This window comes from Haemaphysalis longicornis, unplaced genomic scaffold (assembly GCF_048455015.1).
Source record: "Haemaphysalis longicornis isolate Haplotype H1 unplaced genomic scaffold, Haemaphysalis longicornis Haplotype H1 scaffold_9, whole genome shotgun sequence".
Lineage (NCBI taxonomy): Eukaryota > Metazoa > Arthropoda > Arachnida > Ixodida > Ixodidae > Haemaphysalis > Haemaphysalis longicornis.
The window spans coordinates 12,240,233-12,255,373 of NW_027526460.1; positions in this window are offsets into that span (position 1 = coordinate 12,240,233).

The following is a 15,141-nucleotide window of genomic DNA, read 5'->3' on the forward strand; positions in this document are numbered from 1 at the left end:
AAGTTTCATAGTGAGATAAAGTACACGGACACGTTTTCCAAGACCCGAATGGACTGGCGGGCCACGATATTTCAACATAACCGCGTGGGTTTAACGATAGCGGCAATAATGTCTTCTCTGTGGACGAAACTTTTTTCGGATAGCGCGAACACGAACGCAAGCGTCGGAGATGAGAATAGACAAGGCAGTTAGCCTTTAAGAAGTTCTCCGAATAGCTTATGTACTTTTAGAAACGAAAGACGGAAATCAGACCGCTGAGATTAGCGTACTGACCTAAAGGACTCTTTTGGCGGTAAAAACGAACCTACGACATTCTATTGTCTCTCGTTCTGGGACTATAATGACAGACAGAATGCATGCAAGGGTATAGAAAGCTTGAACCATATTACTGGGGCAATTTTAACAACAATTTTCGAGGTATTTACTCCCAATGCGCGCTTCCACCATCATAAACGCTTTACCAAACCCTTTGGTCATTGCTCCGAAAAGTGGAGGAAATCCCTTTCCGCACCCCACGTCTTAGAAGGAACTAGAGATTAGATTCGTTCACTGCGCAGCCGCAGGAGGCATTGGCTTGACCTTGGCAAAGTTTTAAGGTCAAATTGACGCTACGAAGACAGAGCCCTATTGTAGATTTTACCTGGATTATTAAGCTTTGCTTGAAATATACAGCCAGCAAAACAAATGTGGGAACGAACGTCTTTGTTGCTGGTATTAACGTTCCTGGCGCTGTAGCGCGCCTAGTGCATTTCACATGCGCACAGCGGCTCATTTGCTTAGCGGAAGAATGCCGTGCCAGCAAGAGAAAAGAAGGCGTGCACTCCTGTCTCGCAGAAATGTTCATGGCTCGACGCTTTGCGCCTCTTCGGGTTGTCTCTGCTCGCTGCCGTATGTGTAGTGTATGATGTAGCAGTGTTGGTGTTGGCATGGATGGACGCATCATTGCATGTTGGTTACATAAATTTTCATACTGATAAGTGCCAGAGGGAAATCTGTTGCGAATGTCTAGGCGAATCGCGGTTCAGCGAGTGTGCTGTCATGTACCGCAGAGAAACGTTCCACCGTTACCTGGTGTGGCTTGAAAACAAGCTCAAAAGCTTCCTAAGGCGGCAAAAAATAATAATACAGTGAACTCTCGTTAAGACGAACTCGGGTAAGACGAATTCTCGCTTATGCCGAACAACGTGGGAATGATTTTTAGATGCGACGCTGAGAGGAGCATCTCTTGCCGGCTGCCCTGTCCTTCCTGCGTCGTCGTCGTCCGCGTCCGCACAGCTGCGTCTCTCCGCTCACCCCCTCTCCTCTCTCCGATAGCGAGCACTCTCGCCCAACATCTGCGGGCGCGTGGCGCAGCGCACTCTCACTCCGCCGGTGGGCGGCGCTGCACGCGGCGCAAGCGCGCTGTGCGCATGTGCAGCTGTCACGCGAACGGATGGTGGGGTGGTCTTAACCAGCTCGGAACAATGGACACGGGGAGGCCGTTGGCGAGTTTGACATAACACACATTTAATGTACACACAAAAAAACCTTCACGCAAAGCACTCAATGATTAAACTACACACAAACGATAAACACCCACATCTGTAACTAACCCAAAACACAACTCAAACACAAACCCCTAACTTCACAGCTCAATATACAATTCAAATCAAAACTCAAAAGCCTCTACAATAACGTCCTACACCTTCAGTCTAAATTCACTCATTACGTCAAGTCCTACTTGATCTCTTTCTCACTACAACTCCCTAGTTGTATCCTACGAATATGTCCCTAATGGACTGGCCTACCCCGCTGTCGTCGGCGCTGACGTGTCGCACCCGTTGCGTGGCCGCGACCCGGTGGTAGCCGTCCTCCTCTCGCTTCGGTGCCGGCGTTCGATGCGCGCGGTCACTACTTGGACGGCGTGGGCTCCGCGCGTCCTCACTTCGTTCCTCTGTGGCTACCCCCTGGTAGCCGCTCTTGCTGGAGGTCCTTGATGCCGGCGTTCGACGCGCGTGGTCATCCCTTCGGCGGCGTGCTTCCTCGGTGGCTACCCCCTGGTAGCCGCTGCCGCTGGAGGTCTCAGGTAGGCTTGGCACGAACTTCGCCTTTCGGGGCCGTCGAGACGAACGTCGACGGAGCGTGGACGCTGGCCGCTGGTGCCCGACCGATGCCGCTGGGGCCACGAAGACACAGGTTCGTGGTGCACCGAGGATGACGGTGCCGATGCGCAGTCGGCCCGCTCCCGCCCAGGCTCAGATGGCGTGGTCGATGGCCTGGCCGCGTCCCCCTGGCTCGTTCGTTGAAGCGCACGTGCTCCGGCCGCCTCCTGGTTGTCTTCTGTTTCTTGCCTCCCCCTTTCTCTTAGTGCGCCCCGCTTTTATACCCTCTGGGCTCTCCCGTGGCGCACTCCCATTGGCTTCTGGCTTCCTCCCTGTCCTTATATGGCCATCTCGCCACTTGTCACCTGCGTGGCCTTCCTCGATTGGCCGACCAGTGTGCTGTCACCTTTTCCCAGGATTCCTTGGTGCGTCGGCGATGGCGCTTGCTGATTGGCGCGCTCCTGGCGCGCACTTCGAAATGTCGTTCTTTTGTTCTTTTTCCTCATTTTTGGGGGTTTTCATGCATCCCCTCTCGGGGGGGTGCCCTGGCACATGACAGCAGCGCCCTCTCTCTCCGCGGTCTCCCCTCCTTCGGGCGCGCTGCGCATATAAGCGGAGTGCCGCGCTTCGGCCGGTCTCTCAGTCGACGGTCGTCCGCGCTACGCTTGCTCTCCCTATCTCTCTCTCTCGCGTTTCCCGACGATTGTTCACGCAATTCGAGTAATCGACCCAATGGAAACGCACAATAGAACCCCCTTCAGTGTCGCATCATACCAGGGTTCCCGTGAGGGGAGGTGGGCGTAATTTTTTTTTTCATAGACCCAGTGCAAAAATATCCGCTAAAGACGAACAGCCTTACATGTACTATTCAGATAAGACGAACAACTTTCGTGGTGGCCACCACTGCTGGCAATTCTGGATAGCGAACATGGCAGTCTTGGCGAGGTGCGGCGGGACATTCACGTGACCAAGAAGGAAATAAAAGTAAGATAAACCACATCGCGAAGCGAATTCGCGCCATGTAAGAAGGGAGGGGCGAGGAAAAAGGCACGCGAGTAAAACTACCACTTCTCCCACCTTTCAACCCGCGGAGCCAGCGGCAAAGCAAAGAAAAAACAAGAGCGAGAGAGAGAGAATACAACTTTATTGAAGCGCCTTCAGTTTCCCTGCCCCAACCTATTCAGGCGGAGGCTTGGATCGACGTGGCCTTACGTCGTCCTGGCGGCGAGGCTAGCGTCTTGCGGGCGTCGGCTTCCGGGGACTGGCCCCTTCAGCGCTCCGCCCATCCGGTCGCTGCCTCTCGACCGCCGCCAGGATGTGCTGGACGGCCTTGTGTTGCTCTTCGTAGTCATTGGATCTCTTGGCCGCCTCGAACGGCGGTGGGAGAGCATCACCTCTGTTTGTATATTCTTGGTTCACGCAGTCTCTCAGGATGTGAGCCAGTGTGGCCCGTTCACTCCCGCACAGTTTGCACACGTCAGTCACGTACACCTCCGGCCACACGTGTTTCGCGAGCACTGGGGTAATCACTGAATTGGTTTGCAGCTGCCTAAACACAACCGCCTCGGCTCGGGTCAGCCCTGGGTGAGGCGGCGCCATCGTTCTCCTGCCTAGTTTGTACCATGAGAGCACCTCGCCGTAGCTGGTCATAGTGTCCTTGTCGGGGCAGTCCACGTCGTCGGCGGCCCTTCCCGCGGCGCGGCCGGCTAGTCCTCGCGCCACGGCGTTGGCCGTCTCGTTGTGGTTGGCGAGCCCCAGCGTGCTCGCTACCCCTTCCCCCGCGTGTGCGGGAAACCACTTAATCACGACACTGTCATTGTCACCGTCGGCTTCAGCCTTGCGCAGAATACGCGCGGCCGCACAGCACACCCTGTTCCTCGCGAAGTTGCGCACTGCCGTCCTGGAGTCGCACAGCACCGTCGTGCATCTTGGGTCCGCGATGGCTAGGGCCACCGCCGCTTCCTCGGCCTGACACGGCGTCTTGACTCTCACGCTGGCCGTCGATCTGGTCGCGCCAGTTCTGGCCTCGATTACGCTGACGCTGTAGGCGCCGTCGATGTTCCGGTAACTCGCCGCGTCCACGAACACGGCTCCCTCGTCGTTGGCGTGGGTTGCGATGAGCGCCTTGGCTCTCGCCAACCTCCTGTCCTGGTTGTAGGTGGGATTCACGTTCCGTGGGATCGGGCACACGACGATGCGTCTGCTCGCTCCCTCCGGTACTCGGTCCTCCGTCTCGAGTTCCCTTCTTACGCTGACTCCCAGGCGGCGCAGTATCGCTCGACCGGTCCTTGCCTCCGAGAGCCTCTCGAACTGCGCCGTCTGCTGGGCTTCCGCAATCTCCTAAAACACGCAGAAAGGAAACCAGACGTCATCATGCTACAAGAGACTCTCAGTGCAGAAACGCCAAAGCTCCCGGGCTACCGAACGCACGCCACGGCAGCAAAGGTCCCGAGCGGTAACAGTGAGCGCAAGAAGGGCGGCCGTAGACCGGTCGGCGGGGTGTGCACCTTCGTCCGCAAGGGGCTTGCCTTTGTCGAGCACGAGTTGGCCACCGGTGAGTGGACTGACAACTGCGCGGTGGAGGTGATCACCGGCAAGAAGGCGAGGGAGAGCACGCTCGTCGTAAACGTGTACAGCAGCCCGATGCACAGAAAGCAAAGCTTCCGCACGCTCATACAGAAAGCAGTGAGTGTCGCGGGCAACGGGACAATAGTGCTGTGCGGGGACTTTAATGCCCCGAACTATGAATGGGGCTATGACAAGACGTCCGAGAAGGGTAGGGAACTGCTGCAAGATGCCACGGACGCGGGATTGACCCTGATCACAGACCCGGCATTTCCCACGAGAACGGGGACGTCGGTGGCCAGGGACACAACCCCGGACCTCGCGTTTGTAAAGATCAGCGACGAAAGGGACGCAACGTGGAAGAACACCGGGACCGACCTAGGAAGCGACCACATGATCGTGGAGGTGCGGATCCCGCTCGGCCACAGCGCGGACCGAGGCAAAAGAAAGCACAAATACACAGATTGGGAGGAGTTTCGAAGGAAACTACCTGCCCAACAGACAGCCATAGAAGACATCGAATCGTGGTCCGAGGCGATCGCGAGGGCGACCGACGGGGCGACGACGGAGATCGAGACTGACGAGAACGTGCACAAGATGGACAGCCGACTGGCCCACCTCATCGAGGCCAAGAAGGCCCTGAAAATGAGATGGAGCTGCCAACGCACGAACAGAAGGCTCAGAAAGAAGATCGCCGAAATCAACAGGAACATCGAGCACCATTGCAGAGAACTCGGCAGGCAGCAATGGGAGCAAGCGTGCCGGGAGGCGGACGGGCAGCTCCACGTCGGCAAAACGTGGCGGCTGCTGAGACATCTCCTGGACGAGACCCAGACCAAGGGTGCGCAACAGCACAGACTGAGCAAGATCATCCACAGAGCAACGACGGAGCACGGGGAGGCCGAGGTGAAGGCAAGACTCGACGCCAAGTACTTGCCGGTCTCCCCGAGAGAAGAACACCCGGACTACCAGGGGGCGGAGAACGCGGAGCTGGACCGAGACATCGAGGAGTGGGAGGTTAGGAACGCCATGCAAGACCTAAACAGAAGATCTGCCGCGGGCCCGGACCGCATCGGCAACAAGGCGCTAAGGAACCTGAACGACGCGGCGACGGCGGCCCTCACGGACTACTTCAACAAGTGCTGGAGGGCCGGACGTCTCCCACGGCAGTGGAAGGAAGCTAAGACCATCCTGATCCCGAAGCCTGGCAAGCCGCCCGGAATCGAGAACCTCAGACCGATTTCCCTGACGTCGTGCGTGGGCAAGCTCCTGGAGCACGTGCTCATGAACAGATGGCAGCGGGGAAGCAGAGCTGTACCCAGACTCGCTCGTCGGGTTTAGGGGCAAGCTGGGAACCCAAGACGCCATGATCCAGTTTAAACGCGAGATCGTGGATGATGAGACGAACACCAAGGACAACAGAGCGGTGCTGGGTCTGGACCTGCAGAGTGCCTTCGATAAAGTGCGACACTCTGCGATCCTGGCCCAAGCGTCGCGCCTGAACCTAGGAAGAAGATCGTACGAGTATATTAGAGACTTTTTGACGGACCGGACGACCAGAATCTGTGCGGGGGACCTGAAGTTGCCGGAAAAGACGCTAGGCAGCGAGGGGACGCCACAAGGAGCGGTCATATCGCCGTTCCTTTTCAACATGGTGATGATCGGCGTTGCCAACCGGCTGCAGCGAATCGAAGGCGTGCGACACACAATCTACGCCGACGACGTCACGCTGTGGGTCACGGGCGGCAGCGATGGTCACATTGAAAGCAAGCTGCAGGAAGCAGTGGAGGCGATAGAAGATCAGCTAAAGGGCTCAGGCCTGGTATGGTCCCCGTCAAAATCGGAACTGCTGGTGCTTCCGCCCAAGAGAACAAGCCGCAAGAAGCAGTGCACCAGAGACTGCGAGAAGATCAAGGTGCGAACGCAAGGGGGACGAGTCATCCCCGAGGTGGACAAGATCCGGATCCTGGGAATGCTCATTGAGCGAAACCGGGTGAACGGAGCAACGGTGGCCAAGCTCGCGGCCAAGACCGGCGCGGCAGTGAGACTCATCAGGAGGGTATCCAACATAAGAGGCGGAATGAATGAGGAGAGGCTCACGAGGCTCGTCCAGTCTTTCGTCGTCAGCCACGTTGCCTACGTCGCGGCCTTCCACAACTGGAGGCAGTGCGAACGGAGAAAGATCGACGCGATGCTTCGCAAGGCTTACAAGGCGGCACTGGGACTCTTGGGCAGCACGAGCACGGAGAAGTTGGAAGCCCTGGGAGTCCACAACAAGAGCGAGGGCCATTTTTGTGGCCGCTCTGCACTGGGGGAGAGAGGCGCAAAACTAGGAGGATAAAAAAAGTAAAAAAAAACAAGCGACGATGGAGACTTCCTGTTCGCTAACGTAGCAGCTCTCCTGACCAATGCCGTTTCTCAGCGCGAGCATGTGAGTTCGCGTCGGTTCGACTCGCGAGTCCCACAGCGTCACCGTCGAGAAAGCGAGGAGTTCCCTCTCTGTCTCGGTGGCGTTGTTGCTTGGGGTAGCGGGTGTACGCTCTCCGTGGCCGCTTGGACGGGATAAAACCAGGTAAGAGCACTTGAAGACTGTTCTATCAAGTTACACACGCAAATAAATTGTATTTTTTTCTTTTTCCTTAATTGTAAGCCTGATTCATTCAACGCCTTGAAGAAAGATATTTGCATGCACCTGGACGTGTTGCCGATTCTTTTTTGGGAGGGCTTCTGATAAGATTATGGTCCCTTCGAGTTCATTTAAACTAGAGTTTACTACATTTACAGATTATTTAAAGTTGTTTTATTCATACAAACACTGAAGCTGCGAAAGGCGAATTTGTCAGAAATTATTTAGAATGCACACTCAAAATGACCAAAAAAATGTTCACCTTTGTTCGATTATTTTGGCTTCAAAAGCAGAAAGAAGCCACGCGGCTAGCGAAGCCAACAGGAGATGTATGTTGCTGGCAGCGCCGGCGATGGCACGTGATTGCAGCGACAGATTTCCAGCTGTAAATAGTAGTAGGAATCTCTATGATTAACTATGGTACTTGTTATGGAAGTACTTATGGTATCAACCATTAGTGCGGTGGAACGTCCTGTGAAACCCGGATCATTATGAAATTTACGTCCTTTAAGGACGTTTCAATTCAATTCAATTCAATTCAATTTATTCAAGACAATCCTCAGTACAAGTTTGTCTTAGGTGGTGTGGCTAAAGGCAGAATTAACGCCTGACGGGGCCACTACACTCATTCAGCAACTGGAGACAGCCCATCATGCAGTACACTAACTGTGAGCATAAGAAATATTGACAACAGTCCCGTTGTCAATATACAGTCCCGTTGACAACAGTCCCGTGATGTCATACTAACTAAATTTTTGTTTTACACTTTTACGCTTTGTTAGCGTCGTTTAACTTCTCACAGCAGTCTAGTCACAAAATAATGTGTGTTAGAACGATTTCTAGAAATATTTATCTGGTAGAAATTGTGCGCTATGTCAATGTCGTAAGGAATGCGTATATGCAATATCCCCTTTAACACAACTAAAACCTCGCTAACTCAAGAATAACGTGGAGTTTTACACGGCAGCGCGCCGCTCTTACGCTGATCTCGATTCCAGCACATTACCATACATTTTTTTAAGAAATGACGGAAGCTCACACTAACGCGTAAGACCTGAAGATAGCGAAGCTATGCACAGCCTTCACGACCATCCCCATTTCAGCCGCTTCGCTTCTTCGCTGCATCAGCAACGACCTTTACTCCATCATTGTAGCTATAAGTGTGAGCTTTCTTAATTTTTCTGGAAGTGATAATCTTTGGAAATCACCCTGGAGGGGCGTACGCTATGACCTGTATTTCTCTTTGAGAGCAAGTGTTGCCACGATTACAGCGAACTCTGAAGGTTTTTTTTTTTTTCTTCATCTTGGCCAATCTCTAAGTGGGTATGCTTGGCTTGCAAACGTGCGCCGATGACGCGGGGCGGTCGCCGCGAAGCGTGCACACACATGCGCTCGGCATTTTCTTGCTTTTTAACTGCCGGGCGGTCGCGCAAATCTTGGCTAATCTCCCTACGTGGGCATGCTTGGCTTGACAAACGTGCTCAGGGGATGAGGGCGGTCGTGGCGATGCAGGCACACACGAGCGCTAGGCATTTTCCTGGTTTTGTCAACGCCGCCTGTATAATACTTGCCTAACTATTGAGCGAAAAATGGCCAAACAGCCACTCTCCTGTTGTTCTCTCCTACCCTTTCCCGCTCCGTAGCCTTCCTACGTGCTTTCATGTCCGTCAACCAGCGCCACTTCTCGACAACTATGTAAAATAGTTGACAGTTTGTCTTGTGTTCCTCAAGCGGCGCTCCGACGCCTTCGAGGCAAGCTGAGAGACACACGCTGTAGAAGTGGGTGCAGTGTTCGCGACTCGCGAGCAGTGACGTAAGGCGGCACGTCCGCCGGCGAGCGCCAAATACCGGATGAGTGCCTGAACTAAGTGTCCCTACCGCTCCCATGGGAAAGCGGGCGACGCGTTAGGCAATGTTTACACATGCGGCGTTGGTTTTGTTCACTGCCGCGTAGTCACCGCGAGGCCCACGCTCACGTGCGCGCGTTCTGCAATTTCTTGGTATTTTTAACTGCAGGCAAGAAAATTTACGATTTGCTAAAGAGCTTCGCTTTAAAACAAAATTTCCAAAATCGCAGCATCTACGTCGAGAACATTTCGTAAAACGAAGAACATAAAGCATAGTACCGAAAGCGAGGCGTTAAAAGACGTCTGCTGAGAAATGTGTGAACCGTTAGTAGTATGGTTCTAGGCCATTCCGCACTCGGGGATGACGCTGCAGCCGTGGCGGGCATGTAATAATATTAATGTAATAATAATGGTTATTCACACTTCAAAATTACAGAACATTATCCAGCCCGCATAAGCCACATGTGCACCTGCAAACTAAATCATTCACGCAAATGGCTTACAAAAATAGTCGTAACTACTGTTCTAATGCTGGTACACTCAGACGAATTCCATTACTGCTTGCCGCAAGGAACATTGTATGTGCGGGAAAAAAAATTCATGAAGCATACGGTTAAGCAGTAGCAGCGCTTTTAGCGGCACTTTGAACAGATGTTTGTTTTGTGGTGTTCTGAATGTCCTATTTTCGAGGAATGTTTTTAAAGAACGTCTGGGTCGAATCGCAGTCCCGGAATAACCCACGCAGGGATCTCTTCTTGAATCTTCATTCCTTATTTTAGGTGTCTGCTTGACAAAAGTCGAAGTAGGACCACATTTTCGACCCCCACAAAACGCATAGTGGAGGCACTTCCAAGTAAAAGCACAAAATAAGCGACCATTTACGTGCATTAGAGCGCCATTGTCAACAATTTTTACGGCACGTGTCAGAATCGATGTCATTCCTTCTTAGATTCGACACCTGCGCGCTGTGCGCTATCACCTTATTTTGCCCAGTTTATTAACCCACCTGCAAAAGGGTGTCGTAAAAAAGGTCAACTAAGAATATTATTTTTAATGAGAACTACTTTGGTATCGCCATCAAATCATTAGAGATGGCGTGTACAGGGTTTTTTTCAATAATAGGACTTAGCTTCTTGATGTTGAACAAGTATGTGTTTCTGCCAATCAGGTTGCAGTACTAAATGTCTGAAAAAAGTGCGCTGTACCATTAGATTTTTTTTAAGTGCTAAGCTTCATTAGAATAACAATTACCAGCGAAATATGGTTAGCGGCGTCTTGAAAATGCACACTCCGTGTTGTTCAAATATCACACCGAGACTCTTTATTGAGGCGACAATTGTAATGGCTAATCTGAAGAAAGTTACGAATATTTAAGGGTTCTGAGCACGAGGTCGCGGGTTCGATTCCCGGCCGCGGCGGTCGCTTTTCTGATGGAGCAAAAAGCAAAAACGCCCGTGTGTACGAGATCCCCAGGTGGTCAAAATTATTCCGGAGCCCTCCACTACGGCGCTCCTCATCGACTGCGTTGCGTCGGCGCGTTAAACCCCACAATCAATCAATATTTAAGGGTTGATTTTTCGCGGTAAAAAAAGCGAACTTGATCTAATAATAAAATGGACAGACGAGCTAATTGGTGTAGATGCATACTGGAAAACCAAAGCGTGAACTTAGACAGGAATAAAGAGTGCTTGTGTTCTTTACTTTATCTGTCCCTGTCTAAGTTGGAGCTTTGTTTTCTATATGGACCCCGCAACACTCCCGATAAACGCTTTCACCCGCTCCTTCGCGTCTGGAAGCAATGTGAACACTATAGTTACCGCCTGCCAGAAGTGGCACTGCGTGAATTGCTCGTCTCAGCAGATCCGCCTTCCGTGTCTGCTTTGCTTTTGTAGATTTTTTTTATCAAGTGGCTATCGATTGCGTTTGATGCTTCAATTGAAGTAAATCCGACAAATAGGCGCTACATCGCTGTTGATTAATTTGATTGATTGCAGGTTTTAACGCGCCAACGCAACGCAGGCGATCAGGCGCGCCCTAGTGGAGGACTCCGGATTATTTTCGACCACCTGCGGATATTTACCGTGCGCCCAAATCTCGTACACACGGGCGTTTTTGCTTTTCGCCTCCATCAGAAAAGCGGCCGCCGTGGCCGGAAATCGAATCCGCGTCCTGGCGCTCAGCGGCGCAACGCCTTAGCCACTGAGCCACCGCGGCGAGTCACCTACATCGCTGTACTGTAATAACGTAATTAGATCGATCAAAGAACTCTAATTCCAGGAAAGAGAGAAAAATATTTTGATCAAGTTTAAAAGTTATCTGATGGCTATGGAGGAGTAATTTCTGGCTGCGGTACTTTGCGACCCGCTATTCCAAGTGCGGGATGTGTTGGTTGACCACCTTCTAAAGCATTTAGGATTCAGAAAAATAGTTAAAAGAGTATTCCAGGCCCCTTTAAGTATGACATTGTAAGTGTTGATACATATGCATTTAAGTCACACTCTGCATCTGTTTTATTTATAACACAATCGGCTTGACGTAGTAGTGGCCAAGGAATGCTTTCCAGCGGAACCCCAGATTTGATGGCCTTTAAAATCGATATTTCATAATTTGTGACAACCTGTTGTCTGTAAGCTTCAAGTACTAGTCCATAAAATAATTTCCTAGAACCACAAGCTTATATTTTTTTAAAGCTGCCAAAGGCTTGAAGGAAATGCATTGAATTTTCAAGCGTCGTGAGTTTTGTTCGATTCCTCGCAAGATAAGCGCTTTTTAGGAGTGCCGACACTGGGGAATAGCCCTTCCTGAAACCAGATTGATTAGGCGAAAAGACGTTACGTTTTCCACGCGTTATTCATTCTAGCTTTGAATTATTTTTTCTTGACGTTTCGAAAATATTGGAAGGATTGAAGTGGGTCCCGTCGTTCCTATCACCGCTTCTGCGTGTCATAGTCACGTTTCTTCTCCGCATAGGGATGAAAAATCGTACATGTACGATTCCCGATTCGCATGCAACTTGATTTATTGATGATGAGGTTTAACGCGCCCACGCTACGAAGGCGATGAGGCGCGCCGTAGTGGAGGGCTCCACCTGGGGATCCTTAACGTGCGCCGAAATCTCTAGCACACGGCGTTTTCGCTTTTCGCCTCCATCGGAAAAGCGGCGGCCGTGGCCGAGAATCGACGCCGCGTCAACGGGATACGCAGCACACCTTAGCCGCTGCGCCACCGCAGCGGGTATAATTCGTAGTCAGGATAACTATTTGTCCCACGACGTGGGTACTTATATTTTGAATTTTTTATTTATTTATTTATTTATTTATTTATTTATTTATTTATTTATTTATTTATTTATTTATTTATTTATTTATTTATTTATTTATTTATTTATTTATTTATTTATTTATTTATTTATTTATTGCATACTGCAGTCATCTAAGGACCAAGCAGGGGAGCATAAGGAAAAGGACCATTTCTCACATGGTAGCGATGAACACATATCAAGTACCATGCTTTGGTCACACGCAAAAAAAAAGAATGCATTTTATCTTACGAATTGTTAGAAAATCGGCGTCGCAACAATTAATTTCGTGAATGAAAAAATGCCCTCTAGATTTCTTCACTGCTGGTTCTGTTTTAAAATGCGATTTTATGATTTCTTTGTTTTTGTGTACGCCATTTTTTTTTTTGGGGGGGGGGGGGTGCTGAATGGCGCCATCTAGGGAAACAAAATGATGTTATTAAGTGAGTTAGCTATAAACCCTCTTGACCTGGCCGTGCCCTTTATTAGCGGTTCCTGCAGAACCGCTGCCTGCGCAGTTGTCCGCGACAAGCACCGGGTTGAGCCGCTGCCCTTTGGTATCTTTACATTTCATTACTTCCGTGTTGACTAAATTATGGCGAAAATTTCCCTTAACTTGTTTAAAGAATTACTAGCAGTGCCCCTGGAAGCTTTATCCGCATAAAGGCATTTTAAATTCCATGTTTTTAATGAACGCGTTCTGAGGAAGCATGTCTGCTTTATTAGTTTTAAGGCCGCCGCATTTGTTATTCAAGGATTCTGCGCCTTTTCTGTGTTCACAATCTCGTTACGAAACGTGTGTACGCACATTTTTAATAATTTCGGGGAAATGCATCCGGGTCACTTGTTTGTTTGTTTCTACACCTTACTGCAAAACTGTTCTAACGTAAGCGTTTCAGTGCTTTGTAGCTCCACGACCACCTTTCTAGGATAAATGTTCCGCTATTTTTCTCTAAATAATTTGTAAAATTGGGAAGGGATCGCCTATGCGGGCGCCGATAACTTGCGAATATCGCTCGTCACCACCAATGGCTGAGATGAACACGCAATTGTGCGCGCTGAATCCGGGTGATCGAAAAGGCTGTGTTAATGGTTAATGCAAGCCTTTGCTTGCAGAGGCGCTTTGAGTTTACGTTGGGAAGGTAATAAATTGAGCTTTCTATATACATGCAATACGTTGTAGTCATTATAAATTGCCCAATCTAGCAAGGTAGGAAAAAATCGAAGAACAGCATGTGTGCTTAAGCTTAGGTTCAGAGAGAGAGAGAGAAGGCTCTTTATTAGAGGAGAAAGCCGAGATGTTTGCCGCAATTTGGGCACCGACCTGATATTTGGCGGGGGAAGGGGGAAAGGGAGAAAGAAAAGGCCCGATAGAGTACAGGGCAGAAGAAAGAGGAAGAAAGAGAATAAAACCAATCCTGTCCAGACAGGCGAACAACGCCGACAGTACTTCACGTTGAGCTCGTGGGGATGACCATGGACCAAGGAGGGCTTTCAAGGTAATTGGTCCTGGGATGAGGCGCTGTAGTTCCTGCTCAAGATTGCACCTTGCGTTTATATATGCAGGGCATTCCAACAGCAGATGCTCCACGGTTTCCAACGATCCGCAGTTGTCGCAGTAAGGGTTTTTCGTGATACCAAGCCCAAAAAGGTTTGACTTCGTAAGCGCTGCGTTGAGGCACAGTCGGTGGTATAGCGTCTCTAATCGGCGCGGAAGTACCTCTTGCAGCCTCATCTTGAGCTTAGGGTCTATGGGGCGCAGGAAGGCATGGTGGTGATCTGGAAGGGACCAGAGACGGTTCCGTTCCACTAAAACGAGCGCCTTCGCCGTAGTTGCGGCATCACGCTTAGTGAAGAAAATCTTCCTCACATTGCGCATATCCAGGCCCCTGCGAGCAGCTTCATCCGCCTTCTCATTACCTAGAACACCACAGTGACCGGGAATCCACTGAAACGTTATACGGTGTCCAGCGTCGTTGGCAAGGTGGTGCAGGTATTTGATGCCACGAGAGGCATATTCATGAATGGTGAAGCAGTCGCTGCGTTGCAGGCTTTGGAGACCCGCCTTCGAGTCCGTGAAAACAGCCCATGGCTTTGGCCGCTGGCGTAAAATGTAGCGCATAGCTTCCTTGATGGCGTGAAGCTCGGCGGTCATCGATGATGTAGCACGCTCGAGGCGATAGGAGAACGTGTGGCCAGTAGAGGGAATAAATATTCCAGAAGAACTGCGCTCAGATGTGCAAGCGCCATCTGTGAAGATGTGGTTTGTGTCAGAGTACATCCAGCAGATATGGTGAAGTGTTAATTGCAGGAGTCCACTTTGAGGCATGCTCTTTTTGGAGTCAATTCCGGGAATGCTGCATGTCATATGTATGGGCGAAAGGGTCCAGGGAGGAAAATTGGATGGCATTGCTTTTGGTGCCTGATTAAGACAGCCAAAACCTTTCGCGCACATGTCAAAGTCAAAAATTTAACGTCATTCAACGTCAACTTTCTAATATACCCCATTTGAGACGAACTGTTCCGCTCCACAGTGCTCTTCCACTTCTTGTGCCACTGTGTTAAAAGGACCATAAAGACAAAATACAGCTTCCTTGAATTTTCAAGAACTCTCCTTTATCAACTCACTCGGCTCCATTCCAGCCACTGAAAATGTTTTCAACAGCGAATCTGTTCTACAAGCCGCAAGTTCAGTGGTGCAGAAAAAAATACCCCAAAAATTCC